General features: G+C 41.6%; 1 protein-coding gene across 2 annotated transcripts in view; it reads right to left on the reverse strand.

The window, feature by feature from the left end:
- Positions 1-16,888, reverse strand: part of LOC110494690 (A-type voltage-gated potassium channel KCND3-like) — a 120,250-nt gene that overhangs the window by 98,595 nt on the left and 4,767 nt on the right. The gene's annotated exons all lie outside the window — the stretch shown is intronic.

Here is a 16,888-nt window from a genome sequence, read left to right on the forward strand (position 1 = left end):
TTATCCTAGAGGCCAACCCAAAACAATGTGGTCGCCGCAGGAGAGGCAGACGGAGCAGCCTACTGGTCAGAATCAGAAGGCGAGCACACCATCCCCCGCTTCCCTGCATATTACATGCCAATGTCCAATCTCTAGATAACAAGGTGGACGAAATTAAGGCACGAGTTGCCTTCCAGAGAGACATCAGAGATTGTAACATTCTCTGTTTCATGGAAACATGGCTCACTCGGGATATGTTGTCAGAGTCGGTACAGCAGTCCGATTTCTTCATGCATCGCGCCAACAGAAACAAACATCTCTCTGGTAAGAAGAAGGGGGTGTATGCCTTATGATTAATAACGACTCATCATGTAATCACAACAACATACAGGAATTCAAGTCATTTTGTTCACCTGACCTAGAATTCCTTACAATCAAATGCCGAACGTATTATCTTCGAAGATAATTCTTTCCTATTATAGTCACAGCAGTGTATATCCCCCCCCAAGGAGATACCTCGCCCTGAAAGAACTTCACTGGACTCTATGTAAATTGGAAACAATACATTCTGAGGCGGCATTTATTGTAGCTGGGGATTTTAACAAAGATTACCTGGGAACAAGTCTTCCTAAATTCTATCAGCATATTGAATGCGCAATACGAGCTGGTAGCATTCTGGATCATTGCTACTCTAACTTCCGCAATGCATACAAAGCCCTCCCCTGCCGTGCCTTTGGCAAATCTGACCACGACTCCATCTGGTTGTTCCCAGCCTATAGACAGAAACTAAAACAGGAAACGCCCATGCTCAGGTCTATTTATTTTATTTTATTTTTATTTCACCTTTATTTAACCAGGTAGGCTAGTTGAGAACAAGTTCTCATTTGCAACTGCGACCTGGCCAAGATAAAGCATAGCAGTGTGAACAGACAACAACACAGAGTTACACATGGAGTAAACAATAAACAATAAACAAGTCAATAACAGTAGAAAAAAAAGAGAATCTATATACATTGTGTGCAAAAGGGATGAGGAGGTAGGCAATAAATAGGCTATAGGAGTGAATAATTTCAATTTAGCAGATTAACACTGGAGTGATAAATGATCAGATGAACATCTGCAGGTAGAGATACTGGTGTGCAAAAGAGCAGAAAAGTAAATAAAACAGTATGGGGCTGAGGTAGGTAAATTGGGTGGGCTACATACCGATGGACTATGTACAGCTGCAGCGATCGGTTAGCTGCTCAGATAGCAGGTGTTTAAAGTTGGTGAGGGACATAAAAGTCTCCAACTTCAGAGATTTTTGCAATTCGTTCCAGTCGCAGGCAGCACAGAATTGGAAGGAAAGGCGGCCAAATGAGGTTTTGGCTTTAGGGATGATCAGTGAGATACACCTGCTGGAGCGAGTGCTACGGGTGGGTATTGCCATCGTGACCAGTGAACTGAGATAAGGCGGAGATTTACAATGCTGGTTTGACCAATCGGATTCCACGCTTCAAGATTGCTTCGATCACGTGGACTGGGATATGTTCCGGAATGCCTCAGACAATAACCTTGATGTATACACTGATTTGGTAAGCCAGTTTTTTAGCAAGTGCATCGGAGTTGTCGTACCGATTGTGACTATTAAAACCTTTCCTAACCAGAAAACGTGTTTTGATGGCAGCATTCGCGCCAAACTGAAAGCGCAAATCACCGCTGTTAATCATGGCAATGCGTCTGGAAACATGACCGAACACAAACAGTGCAGCTATTCCCTCCACAAGGCTATCAAACAAGCAAAGCTTCAGTATAGAGACAAAGTAGAATCGCAATTCAACGGTTCAAGTATGAGACGTATGTGGCAGGGTCTACAGTCAATCACGGATTAGAAAAATAATACCAGCCCTTTCGCAGACATCGACGTCTTGCTCCCAGACAAATTAAACAACTTCTTTGCTCGCTTTGAAGACAATACAGTGCCACTGACACAGCCCAATACCAAAGCCTGTGGGTTCTCCCTTTCCGTTGCAAACGTGAGTGAAACATTTAAACGTGGTAACCCTTGCAAGGCAACTGGCCCAGACGGCATCCCTAGCCGTGTCCTCAGAGAATGAGCAGACCAGCTGGCTGGTGTATTTACCGACATATTCAATCAATCCCTATCCCAGTCTATTGTCCCCACATGCTTCAAGACGGCCACCATTGTTCCTATTCCCAAGAAAGCTAAAGTAACTGAACTAAATGACTATCGCCCCGTTGCACTCACTTCTGTCATTATGAAGTGCTTTGAGAGACTAGTCAAGGACCATATCACCTCCACCCTACCTGACACCCTAGACCCACTCCAATTTGCTTACCGCCCAAATAGGTCCACTGACGATGCAATCGCCATCACACTGCCCTATCTCATCTGAAAAAGAGGAATACCTATGTAAGAATGTTGTTCATTGACTACAGCTCAGCATTTAACACCATAGTACCCTCCAAACCCTGGGTCTCGATCCCGCCCTGTGCAACTGGGTCCTGGACTTTCTGATGGGCCGCCCCCAGGTGGTGAAGGTAGGAAACAACATCTCCACCCCGCTGATCCACAACACTGGGGCCCCACAAGGGTGCATTCTCAGCCCCCTCCTGTACTCCCTGTTCACCTATGACTGCGTAGCCATGCACGCTTCCAACTCAATCATCAAGTTTGCAGACGACAATACAGTTGTAGGCCTGATTACCAACAATGACGAGACAACCTACAGGGAGGAGGTGAGGGTCCTGGGAGTGTGGTGTCAGGAAAGTAACCTCTCTCTCAACGTCAACAAAACAAAGGAGATGACCGTGGACTTCAGGAAACAGCAGAGGGAGCACCCCCCCCCCCCCCACAGTAGTGGAGAAGATGGAAAGTTTTAAGTTCCTCGGCATACACATCGAGGACAAACTGAAATGGTTCACCCACACAGACGGTGAAGAAGGCACAACAGTGCCAAATTTGGCATGTCACCTAAAACACTCACAAAATTTTACAGATGCACAATCGAGAGCATCCTGTCGGACTGTATCACCGCCTGGTACGGCAACAGCATCACCTTCAACCGCAAGGCTCTCCAGAGGGTAGTGCACAACACACCCCCGGGGAAAACTATCTGCCGTCCAGGACACCTACAGCACCCAATGTCACAGGAAGGCCAAAAAGATCATCAAGGACAACAACCACCCGAGCCACTGTCTGTTCATCCCGCTAACATCCAGAAGGTGAGGTCAGTACAGGTGCATCAAAGCTGGGACCGAGAGACTGAAAAACAGCTTCTATCTCAAGGCCATCAGACTGTTAAATAGCCATCACTAACATAGAGAGGCTGCTGCCAACATACAGACTCAAATCTCTGGCCACTTAAATAAATGGACTTAATAAAGTTATCACTAGTCACTTTAAATAACGCCACTTTAATAATGTTTACATATCCTACAATACTCATCTCATATGTATTTTCTGTATTCTATACCATCTACTGCAACTTTTCTATGCAACATGACCATCGCTCATCCATATATTTATATGTACATATTAATATTCATCCCTTTACATTTGTATGTATAAGGTAGATGTTGTGAATTTGTATCTACTTGTTAGATATTTCTGCACTGTCGGTACTAGAAACACAAGCATTTTGCTACACTCACATTAACATCTGCTAGCCATGTGTATGTGACCAATACAATTTGTTTTGTTTTTAAATTTGCAGTTGGAGGAGTGCTGAGCTAATCTTTGCTGTGTCTATCAGTCATTCTGTTTCAACTATGTCTCCTGCTGTGGCAGGATGGAGGCTAGGTCACAATAGCCCTGCTTGATGCAGAGATGCACTGCTGGAGAGACACAGACAGTATGGGAGTTGCCCCCCCCCTCCCCCTCTCACTCTCTCTCTCCAGCTGCAACGCATCACCAGTATGATAGAAGTGACAACAAGGGTCCATAGCTTTTCCTTGTTAGGGCTTTTTTGTCTGGTCATGTGGTCCGGTCATGCAGTTCGTAAAAACTGACCCTAGATTATTTAACATTTATTTCGACACCACTTTGGAAGGATTTACATTTCTGAGTCATTGAAATGCCAGTGTCAGTATGACCATGCAATACTTGAACAGTGGTTACGAATAAAGTGTGGAAACCACAGACCAGTTTCCATGGTCCTGAGAAACGTCAACAACAGACATGTCAAGTCAAACTGTAAACTGTTAAGTTGGGGATGGTTGCCAAGACTCTGCATACGGTCTCTTCCCTCCTGATGGATCCGCTCCAAGAGGCTGTTCAATTCCTATTATGGTCTAGAAGAGACACCATGACTCAATACTGGAACACACAAATGGGTTTCATCCTTAAAACCTGTTGTGACTAGGGGGCAGTATTTTCATTTTTGGAAAAAAAACATTATTTTATTTTGTCAGGACAAGATGCTAGAATATGCACATAATTGACAGCTTAGGATAGAAAACACTCTAAAGTTTCCAAAACTGTAAAATATTGTCTGCGAGTATAACAGAACTGATGTTGCAGGCGAAAGCCTGAGAAAAATCCAATCCGGAAGTGCCTCATGTTTTGAAAGCGGTGCGTTCCAATGAGTCCCTATTGAGCAGTGAATGGGCTATCAACCAGATTACTCTTTCTCCGTATTCCTGAAGGTGTCTACAGCATTGTGACGTAGTTTTACGCATTAATGTTAAAGAATACCCGTAAGCGGCTACATTGCGCAAGTGGTCACCTGATGCTGCCAGAGAGATTCTCGCGTAAAATACAGAGGTAGCCATTACTCCAATCGGTCCTACTGAAAAACGAATTGTCCCGATGGATATATTATCGAATAGATATTTGAAAAACACCTTGAGGATTGATTATAAACAACGTTTGCCATGTTTCTGTCGATATATAGGAATAGGAATATAGGATAGGAATATTTATGTCCGTTGCGTTATGCTAATTAGTGTCAGGCGATGATTACGCTCCCGCATGCGGGATGGGGAGTCACTAGAGGATTTATTAAATCGGCCACCTACTAGATTCTCTGTTAGTTATGAGTACATGAAAAGTGTTTCCTGGGGTGGTTGTCCACATGTCAACACTTTTGAAGGAAACTGCTCAGCTGATGGGAGCACAGAGTTGAGAGGCATATTTGTCTCCAGTACTGCTGGAAATGGGCATCTGAGGTTTCAGACAATCTCATGGACATTCCACATGCTGAATGGATCCCATACCAAGGTCATGTCACTTATTGTGTTGGGTGGAAAAAGTCTGTTCTAAAATAGAATTGCAAGTCTTTATAAGAAACAGGCAAATGGCTTTTTTTGATTTGTGCCATTGCATCAAAAACTAAACAAACAGACACATGGTAATGTGATGGTCATTAGCGTGAAATAATTGTATTGTGTCAGCCATCTCCATTCAAACTTTGATTGAATTTACCCACCTGCGTAAGTAGACCGTGATTAAGCAAGATAATTGCCGCAAATGTCAGGTTGCCGTCTGTGCCCCAGGTTTTCATCCATCACGCTTGCCAGATGAGCGACCGTCATTCCATCTAGAATAACAGCCAACTAGTTAAGACTGAAATCATCAATGCTTCATGCCGTGTAAGATGACAGTGACACCTGTGTTGTCCTCAACAGCAATGGATATTAATATTAACATATTATCGTGTCCGACAGCAGCAAATGCCAGTAAGATGTGATTTTATACGAAGAACATGTAGTCTAAGAAATGTCTTGCTTCAGGATCCCTATGAAGAAGTAGTAAAACTGATCTGTAATTTGAAAATGTGAAAGATTTCATAAAGAACACGGGACAAAGCTTTCTAATGCAATACCATCTTTTTCTCCCAATTTCAATTATGATCTTGTCTCATAGCTGCAACTCCTCCAAAACATGACCCACCAAACCGCGTTCCTTAACACCCGCCCGCTTAATCCAGAAGTCAGCTGCACCAATGTGTCGGAGGAAACACTGTTCGACTGACTACCGAAGTCAGCCTGCAGGCACCCGGCCCGCCACAAGAAGTCACTAGAGCGCCATGAGCCAAGTAAAGCCCCCCCGGCCAAACCCTCCCCTTACCCAGCCGATGCTGGGCCAATTGTGCACTGCTCTATGGGACTCCTGGTCACAGCCATTTGTGACACAACACGGGATCGAACCCGGGTCTGTATTGACACCTCAAGCGTCACTCGGGAGGCGCCGCGCTTAGATTTTTGCTCTCCAGAGGGTGGTGCGGTCTGCCCAACGCATCACCGGGGGCAAACTACCTGCCCTCCAGGACACCTACAGCACCCAATGTCACAGGAAGGAAAAAAGATAATCAAGGACAACAACCACCCTAGTCACTGAAGGTTCACCCCACCATCATCCAGAAGGTGAGGTCAGTACAGGTGCTTCAAAGATGGTACCGAGAGAATGAAAAACAGCTTCTATCTCAATGCCATCAGACTGTTAAATAGCCATCACTAGCACATTATAGGCTGCTGCCCTATATACTGTACATAGACTTGAATTCACTGGCCCCTTTATAATGGAACACTTGTCACTAATAATGTTTACATATTTTGCATTACTCATCTCATATGTAGATACTGTATTATATTCTAGTCTACCGTATCTTCTATGTCTATGCCGCTCTGACATAGCTCGTCCAAATATTTATATATTCTTATTTCTATTCCTTTACTTTAGATTAGTGTGTATTGTGTGTATTGTTGTGAAAGTGTTACTTGTTAGATATTACTGCACTGTTGGAGCTAGAAACACAAACATTTCACTAGACCTGCAATAACATCTGCTAAACACATGTACAGGGTATGTGACAAATACAAATTGATTTGAACAGAATTCCCCAAATAAAATAACTTAGTCTTTTATTTTCCAAAAAAATACATTGCTCAGAAATCTTTGGGTGGGGGGGATAAAATCACCCGTGGGCCAGATGGGAGCTAAACGTCTCTTCTCCTAATATGTTGTGTGGAAATGCAGCACAAAGTTCCCCACCCATGGCTATCCTGCCAGACACCATCTTCAGAGACACAAGGGTAACAGTGTCATACTGGAAATATTAACAAAGTTGGCATATACAGTACACTAACAACACTATTGATTCACTTCAAGGTAAAGTGGCGAATACTGAGGTGGCAGATTGAGTGCTCATGTGGCCTGGAAGGGAGAAACCGGCCTATGTGATGTAAACACTGATCTTCATTTGTATATCGCTTCCTGTCAGTGCATGTGTGAAGGAATTCTAGCATCAGACTTCTATCACCATCTACAATACTTGTTGTTGAGAAGTGACCTGACATTTTCCTACAAGCTCTCATCCAACAAGTTTGTGAACAACTTGAATTGCAATAGCCATGGATAGGGCTTTGGAGGTCATGACATTCTGTCAGCCGGTGATTGTCAAGGAAATAACTGTTGGTCTTCCGGTAATTGACCGTTAATTAACACAAACACATTTAGCATCTCCTGGCTTCCACACATGGCCTACAAGCTGCTGATGGAGACCTTTGGAACATTTCCATTTTAAAAAGTCTAATAAATCCATGTATTACAGCCCACACCTTCACAATAAAGTCATTATTATTTTAGACAGGTATGAAGACGACTGATATGAAGAAAATGTAGTCTATTTCAGAAGAACAGAATAACATACTCTGAGTTGTCTTTATGTCAGGTCCTGATCTGGCTGTGGGCTACACTAATTCATTTAGCAGACAATATTTGTATATAGCCACGCAATTGTTATTTTACTGCTGCTCTTTAATTATTTGTTACTTTTATTTATTTATTTATTTTTTAGGTATTTTTTCTTACAACTGCATTGTTGGTTAAGGTCACTGTAATGTTGTATTTGGCGCATGTGACAAATACAATTTGATTTGATTTGACTTCTGACTTCCACTCTCCGGCTGTATTTATGATGTTAATGGAAAGCCATAAGCTCACCATAAATAAACATGCCAGCATATAATAACGTCAGGTAGGAATATGCACCAGAGGCAGAGGTAAACAAAAACAAGGCTGAGCAGAGAAGCAGTAAGTAAACTGCACACACTACAATCCCCTTCAGTGGAATGGAACAACCATTTCCATGTAACATACCCTTGGGAGAGATGAGAACTGTATTAAAAAGCTTATAAATTAGATTTATGAATAAACATTTAATGCATTACAATGATGCAGTTAAATCCACAGGGGAATATGAAAATAGCCCTAGCATATAGCAGTGCATATTTGTTCACTTCATGATGCTGGCTGTTGCCAGATTAATTTTGCTTCATCGAGTGTGCTGTGTTGAATACGAATTTGATCTATCTGAGAGTGAAATCATTCATTAAAAAATGATCACAAAACGTGTACAAATATGTGTGTTGTGCATGCGATTCTCAAATTATCATTTGGCCCTGAGACACGGAAAGAGACCCAACAGTTACCAGGACAATCAGTCCACTTCACATTGATATTGTAGATCTCACTAGCATTATACACACAGTATCACTAACATATACAGACATACTATAAACAACAAAACATTTAGTTTATTTTAGTTTACCTGACAACAATGATTTTATGAAACCTGAAGGTTCCTTCAGACTGACCCCTGTCTGACAGAGTATGCTGTCCCCTAGTTGACCGATGGGCCAACACCTGCCAGGTGTTAGGAAAGATAAGGCAAAAATAAAAATGAGTCTGCCTATTTTGGGGAAAGCGTGCTATTATGCTATAATGTCAACATCTTGAGAGGATTAGGGTTGGAGTCAATTCAATTTAAACTCAAAGAATTTTGTCATGAATTGAACAGTCCACACAGAAAAATGATGGGTGATTTTGAATTAATAAATTGAATTCATTGAATTCCAATTAATATTTTTGAACTGACTGAAGATAAATATAATTGGCCACTGCCTGGCTGTTTCCAGTCCAGTCAACTCCCTCCTTCCTCCCAGACTCTGGCATGATCTATACCTGTCTCACCAAGCCAACAATGTCAATGTGCCCCGCAGTGACTCTTTACCATTACCCCCTGTATATAGCCTCACTATTGTTATTTTACTGCTCTTTAATTACTTGTTACTTACATTTATTTTTATTTTTTATTATCTATTTTTTACTTAATTTTTAACTTATTTTTCTTAAAACTGCATTGTGGATTAAGGGCTTGTAAGCATTCCACTGTAAGTTCTACACCTGTTGTATTTGGTTCATGTGACAAATACAATTTGATTTCATTTTTGATTTAAAGTGTCTACAGTGAGAGCTCAGCTGATCTTACATTCATTCCCACTGAACGTCTGCACATCTATCTGTCTCTGGCCCAACACCGCACGCAACCCAAAGTAAGCAATCTGAATCAATCAATCAATCAATCAAATGTATTTATGAAGCCCTTTTTTTTAATCTCAGCCAATGTCACAAAGTGCTATAGAGAAACCCAGCCTAAAACCCCAAACATCAAGCAATGCAGATGTAGAAGCACAGTGGCTAAGAAAAACTCCCTAGAATACATGAACCCTGTCTCATCTCTCACAGACTCATGGCTCAGGACCAGACATTGTAAACCGATGGAGCCTGCTGACAGTAGTAGCATGTGAAGTACAGGTAACTGCCAAAATAAAGGAAACACTTGATTAAATGAGGGCAAAGATTATGGATATACTGACAGCTCATTATAGTAATCCTTTTTTGAATATTCAATGCGGATTGTTTACGGCAACCGCCTGTATTGAATGGAGAGAGATGCTATGCTACTAGCTTCAAACCATGAATATGCATAGCCACCTCAAGACAACTCCATAATAAAGCGTTTTTTCTCAAGGTTTCCGGGATGTCACGTGTCATACTTATATCAGTACACTCGTAACAACTTAAGCGGGACTTCTATTCGATCAAATAAACCTCACAAAGCAAATACCAAATTTGACACTCTCTCATTGACCTCCATACAAAAACTCCTTGCTTGGTGGGCGAAACAACAAAAAATTGTCACCTGCTGGACAGAGACAGATTTTCTGCCACGTTGGGCCTCTTTCTTCCTCTTCCTCTTCCTCTCTGATGAGGGATACAAAATATTTTGAAAGCAGGTGCATCCACACAGGTGTGGTTCCTGAGTTAATTAAGCAATCAACATCCCATGATGCTTAGGGTCATGTATAAAAATGACTAGTTGCCATTATTTTGGCTTCCACAGCTAGAAGAGTTAGTATAATTACTTTTAAATGAGTTTAGGTGCTAAATGAATCTCCGACAGAGCTAAATTAAATTCCACAGCTATCATTAGAAAGGTCCCAATTAGAGGGCTGTGTTGGGAAATTGGTTCCAAGTTTCTTAGCCAGATAAAGGGCATCATTTTTATTTCCTACTAGGCTTGCTCATTCTGATCAGCGAGGCTGTAGGGCCGCAAAACGCACCATTAATTCCATTTTGAAGTTAGGTTGCCACTGAAGATAACTTAGCTTTGATGATGAGGGTGAAATGTCTTCCTAGTGCTTATAAAACATGTAACTGTGCATTTCACTTATGTTTCATCTAGCTGCCGATACACTGAATTATTCACCAATAATATACAGTACACCATGCCGTTCATGAAGACATGAAAGAAATAAAGCCATTGACAGATTGCATTTGAGCAATCCACACCTCCAGTCTTCTATTTCCACTCACTCATTACTTTTGATGAATCTTCATTCATTCCCTAGTTTTCTCCTGGTGAAATAATAATCCAACACCCAACAATATCGTAAATGATTGTACATTATATAAGTGTATGACTTGATAAATGTGCGGGGACAGCAGTCAATCAAATACATTCAACGTTCCAAAATGGTGGTAGTAGATGGCTTGTTCTGTGACATGCTGGTAAAGTTCTCAGAAAGACTGACAGTGAAGAGTGGGAGACTGATCGAGTCTTAGAGAAAGGGAGCCATATTGGCTTTCATCATAACTAACCATGAGGTTATTGGTTTTCTTTCCCCACCCCTGGCTAATGTCTGTCATGTTCACTCAGCTCAGTGGCACAGTGCCATGGGAATCAATGGTAAAAAAAAGTCAAGTAACCTAATTTGCATTTTACATTTTTTCATGAGCGACATAGAACACAGTTGGGGAGCCTGACAGATGCAGCAAGTCACTCGTCTCTGGTGGAAGAAGCCACTCTTTAAAGACTTTTGTAAATTTTCCCGCGATATCACATGTATAAAGACAGTACATTTTATTAAAGGGTCATTATTTTTATTGTTTTACTAAATCTATTTTTTTGGTTAAATAAATCGGGTGATAAATGTTACCCATTTCAAGTAGCTTGACGCTTGTCGCACATCGATACTTCACAGGAGAGCCATTTGAACGTTTAACAAAATATATATACAAATTATTTTTTTGGCCCAGTTGGTTTAGCCACAGAAAAAAAGGAACTTTCCCGCTAGCCATGATTGGCTGAGATAATGGATGGGCTGGAAAGGCTGAAAGATGAGTTCGGATTGGCCTGCCATGTATCACGCTTCTGTATATGTATGTGTACAGTAGATAATTCTTGCTATTGCAGATTTTTTTAAAGATATAACTTTAACCATGGAGATATGCAAAAGTGTTGCCACTGCTCTCAACAACATTGCTGCCAAGAATTTGGCAGGCACTATCAACAAAGATCAGTGGGAAAAAGTTGTGATGGACTACTTTCTGCACACGGTCAGTGTGAACCGGAGTGACTTGACACAACAAAGGGCCAAACCAGCTGTAGCTAGCTACAAACCAAACGGAAGACACTCTGCCGTGAAGCGTTCATACATGTATACGGGAAGAGTCTAGCTACATTTTCAGATATTATACATTTCAAATTTTGTTACAAAGTTGTTTTCATTGCAAGTTACCATTAGCTAGCTTCTTGTGACTAGCAATCCCGGATCCGGGAGCGTAATCATAGCCTCAAACGAATTAGCATAACGCAGCGGACATAATTACCCCTAGACAATTTTCCTATTCATGAAAATCACAAATGAAATATATTGAGACACAGCTTAGCCTTTTGTTAATCACACTGTCATCTCAGATTTTCAAAATATGCTTTACAGCCAACGCTAGACAAGCATTTGTGTAAGTTTATCATGGCATAATGCTATGCTAGGCTCTGCTGGCAGCAGGCAACATTTTCACGAAAATAAGAAAAGCAATCAAATTAAATCATTTACCTTTGAAGAACTTCGGATGTTTTCACTCAGGAGACTCCCAGTTAGATAGCAAATGTTCCTTTTTTCCAAAAATATTATTTTTGTAGGCGAAATAGCTCCCATTTGTTCATCATGCTTGGCTGAGAAATCGACCTGAAAATGCTATCACTACAACGCCAAACTTTTTTCCAAATTACCTCCATAATATCAACAGAAACATGGCAAACGTTGTTTAGAATCAATCCTCAAGGTGTTTTTAACATATCTATTCGATAATATTGAGGCAATTGGTTTCTCATAAGAATCGACTGGAAAAATGGCTACCTCAGTATTTTACGCAAGATTTTCTGCGGGAGACATCATGTGACCACTTGGTAAATGTGGTCCCTTACGGCTATTCTTCAACAGAAATGCGTAAAAAGACGTCACAATGTTGTAGACACCTTGGGGAACACGTAGAAAACGTAAGCTCATTCGTAGCTCATTCACAGCCATATAAGGAGTCATTGGCATGAGGCGGTTTCAAAAAATGCGGCACTTCCTGATTGGATTTTTATCTGGGTTTGACCTGTAACATCAGTTCTGTTGCACTCACAGACAATATCTTTGCAGTTTTGGAAACGTCAGAGTGTTTTCTATCCAAAGCTGTCAATTATATGCATAGTCAAGCATCTTTTTGTGACAAAATACCTTGTTTAAAACGGAACGTTTTTTATCCAAAAATTAAAATACTGCCCCCTAGTCGTAAAAGGCAGGCTAGTGAATGTTAGCTGGCTGGTGCGCTAGGTGATGTTACGTGTATGATCGGTGTAGTAATATTATTTGTATCTTAGAAAGCCAATTGCATTGCTAGTTATAGCCTAATGTTAGCTAGCTAGCTAACATTGAACCTAGTTGGTTGGCTTTAGTTACCTGCAGATTCATGCTCCAGCATTTCATGCATAGTGGATAGCTATGACAATCCGCATGTCTGTAGCTATGGGTTGGGATTATGGTTAGCCTGATAGCTAGCTACATGCCTAAACAAAAAACTCCACTTCGCAAGAGAATGATTACATGACCCATCAAGTTAACCTGTTGTGTCTGGGGGTGATTATGGCCATCTATTGTATTTCATGAACATGTGTACATGTTTAAACAATAGTGACCCATCCACTTAGATAGATGTGGCTGCAGGTTGGTTATAGCATTTCTTTCACACAATAATTTTTTCTGGACACTTTCAAATATACTAGAATATACTGTTGGCCAAGGATGGTGTAGACAAGAAGAGCTCTCCAGTAGGTGTATCAAAATATTCAAGGGCCATTTTCTAAAAAGTGGGGTTACAAGTTTATCAACTTTCAAAGCAGACTTACTTTCCCATTGTTCCTCAACGGCAGTGTATGATCTAGCATTTTGTAGCTCTGAGTTGCTACTTTTATCCAATGTAAAAAATAAAAATAAAACTATTTCAAATGTTGCTACATAAGATCGAATCGAGGCGGTGGGTCACAAATGAGGTGAAAAGGAGACTGGAGTGAAAGATACACTGGGTGTTACTGAGACTTGTTTTGGAAAACACAGAGGTAAGAAAGTATGTGTGTGTGTGTGTGTGTGTGTGTTTGGCCTCTTTTAGACCCCTCCTTGGTTAGGGGCCTCACAATAACAATTTGGGGCCTATGCGATGTTCACACAGCACATGCTGTAAGTGGTACACTCTCTCTCTTTCAATCCCTTTACCTCTCCCTCTCGCTTTCTCTCTCTACCTTTACCTCTCTCTCGTCCTCTCTCTCTCTCTCTGGCATCCAGCACCATCCAGTCCAATCTTTAAATGTCTTATAATGACGGTCCTAACACAGGAGAGAGGGCTAAATGTCTCTCTGAAGCAGCTTATATATAGCCAGTGATTAAGGCAGACGGGAACATGACCTACATGCATAACAACACTTCTGCTGCTCTGCCACAGAATACTTTGGTTCAGGACTTTACAACTGGGAGAATCAGACTAATTATAACACCGGAGTCATACTACAGTTCACATCACACCTCGTTATTAATATAGAACCATTTTTGGGTTAATATTTTGGGGAGTCAATGACACAACCCAGTGAAGCTCTTGTGCCTGGCCTGCCTGCGCCTTGTAGTTGCTCAGGTAAAACGACTGCTCCCTACTACACTAGTGGGTCCATCCGCATATTGCATTTTTAAACAGATATCACACTGTTGATGGGCCTAAAATAGCCACCTTCCCCCCTAGGAACCACTTGGGGATGGAAGAGAGGGGAGATAGAAAGGGCTTCCTCCATCCCCATCAATCTTTTGGGTCCAGTCCCACTGCTGCTGGCTGCCAAATGCTCTGTATCTATCTATCCAGCAGGTGAAGTAGCTTCGAGCGACTCCTGCTGTGATTCAAGGGAGATCCTTTTATCAGCCACCTGAGTTTGATTGAAATAGCCCTGTTCCTCTGTAGCCAAGGTGTGATGATCAGTCACCTGAGTTTGGATGAATAGCCCTGTTCCTCTGTAGCCAAGGTATGATGATCAGTCACCTGAGATTAATTGAACAGTCCTGTTTCTCTGTAGCCAAGGTGTGATGATCAGTCACCTGAGTTTGGATAAATAGCCCTGTTCCTCTGTAGCCAAGGTGTGATTATCAGTCACCTGAGTTTGGATAAATAGCCCTGTTCCTCTGTAGCCAAGGTGTGATTATCAGTCACCTGAGTTTGGATAAATAGCCCTGTTCCTCTGTAGCCAAGGTGTGATTATCAGTCACCTGAGTTTGGATAAATAGCCCTGTTGCTCTGTAGCCAAGGTGTGATTATCAGTCACCTGAGTTTGGATAAATAGCCCTGTTCCTCTGTAGCCAAGGTGTGATGATCAGTCACCTGAGTTTAATTGAATAGCCCTGTTCCTCTGTAGTCAAGGTGTGATTCCCCCATCTCCAGCCCCCTGTACACCCAATTACCCAGGCTGCACTGTCTGCTCTCTGACAGGAATGGAGGAGGGGGGCAGTCGGCCAAAGAGAGGAGACAGGTTCAAAAGTGGTTGTAAAAAAAAGGGTTGCATAGATGTAGGTGGCTGACCACAGAACTGACAGGTTTATTGCTGAATGTGGAGGGCCTGGGATGGAGGGGGGAGGTGCTGCCCTTGGAGGGGGTTAAGAGTGAGGAAGGTTAAAGATGTATTCTAACTTCTTCACAGTCTAGGAAACTGAACAGAGTAACATGGAGGGCCAGACTGAGAGAAGAGATTGAACAGTCTTGTAACAAACGAATCACCTTGGATTATAAGCAGTCTGGTTTGTAAATATGGTATTCACACAGTGAAGTAAATACCCCACTACATCTTCCAATAATGGTGTCAAAGAGGTTATTTGTGACTTATATACTGTATGTTTCTGAAGAGATGTCACAGCTACTATATTCTATGACAAAACACAATGCATTATTAACCAGTCTGGGACCTTTCCTACTCAGTGATGTATGGTTCCGATCACACCCTGTAGAACAGAGTCTCTCTCTCTCTCTCTCTCTCTCTCTCTCTCTCTCTCTCTCTCTCTTTCTCTCTCTCTCTCTTTCTCTCTCTCTCTCACACGCGTACACACATGTACACACCCAAATTGCTTATTTAATAGACAATCTGGGTCCATTGACGTGGAAAGCCATTCATTAATAGCGTCACACAGGTAAAGGTATTTCTGGAATTGATAATGGAGTTGGGATGCGGAGGAATATTCACCACACATATACTGCATAATCACAGCTGATGGTATGCCGATGACGGTTAGTACTCCATCATACAGATTTTTAGGCCCTAATTTTAGCTTGCAAAGAGAATAACAGCATACATTCTCTGTATATGTATTAATATTGTAAGGTCCAATCCAACAAAACACCTACTAAAACATAAGGAAAATAAATAAAAAAAAGACAACACTATCTCTACGTCCACAACACCTAAATGGGAAGATTTGCTGCAAATGAGTCAACTTACCTGGTAAAATAACGGATAAAAAAATAAAAAGATGGCTGACTGACTACTGAGTTTCTGTGGTGATCCCATTCTGTAATAATGAGAAGCTTTATCCACACTTACAGTAAATTATAGAAGATTGGGGTTATTCATATTATTATATTATAGAACACACTCTAACACACATTATTTTTGTTGTTGTATTATTTGTATATCGATGTATTGTAAATGTGTGTGACTGTCCTTGTCTATCAGTGTATCAGTGTTTTATCACTTGTCATGTTTTGTTTTGTCCCCAGGAAGTGTAGCGGCTGCTTCTGCAAAATAAATGGCACTATTTTCTGGAGAGACTTCCTAGCTGCTTGGCGAAATAAGCGTCAAGGTCACTTTACTAGCTGACCAGTGAAGAATCAGAACAGCACCGGTCTACCAGTAAGACATTAGAGGTAATTGTCAATGACTAACACAATGTGGAGATGGAGAGAGCCCATTGACTAACACAATGTGGAGATGGAGAGAGCCCAATGACTAACACAATGTGGAGATGGAGAGAGCCCAATGACTAACACAATGTGGAGATGGAGAGAGCCCAATGACTAACACAATGTGGAGATGGAGAGAGCCCAATGACTAACACAATGTGGAGATGGAGAGAGCCCAATGACTAACACAATGTGGAGATGGAGAGAGCCCAATGACTAACACAATGTGGAGATGGAGAGAGCCCAATGACTAACACAATGTGGAGATGGAGAGAGCCCATTGACTAACACAATGTGGAGATGGAGAGAGCC

This window comes from Oncorhynchus mykiss, chromosome 17 (assembly GCF_057628025.1).
Source record: "Oncorhynchus mykiss isolate SJ-2025 chromosome 17, ASM5762802v1, whole genome shotgun sequence".
Classification (NCBI taxonomy): Eukaryota; Metazoa; Chordata; class Actinopteri; order Salmoniformes; family Salmonidae; genus Oncorhynchus; species Oncorhynchus mykiss.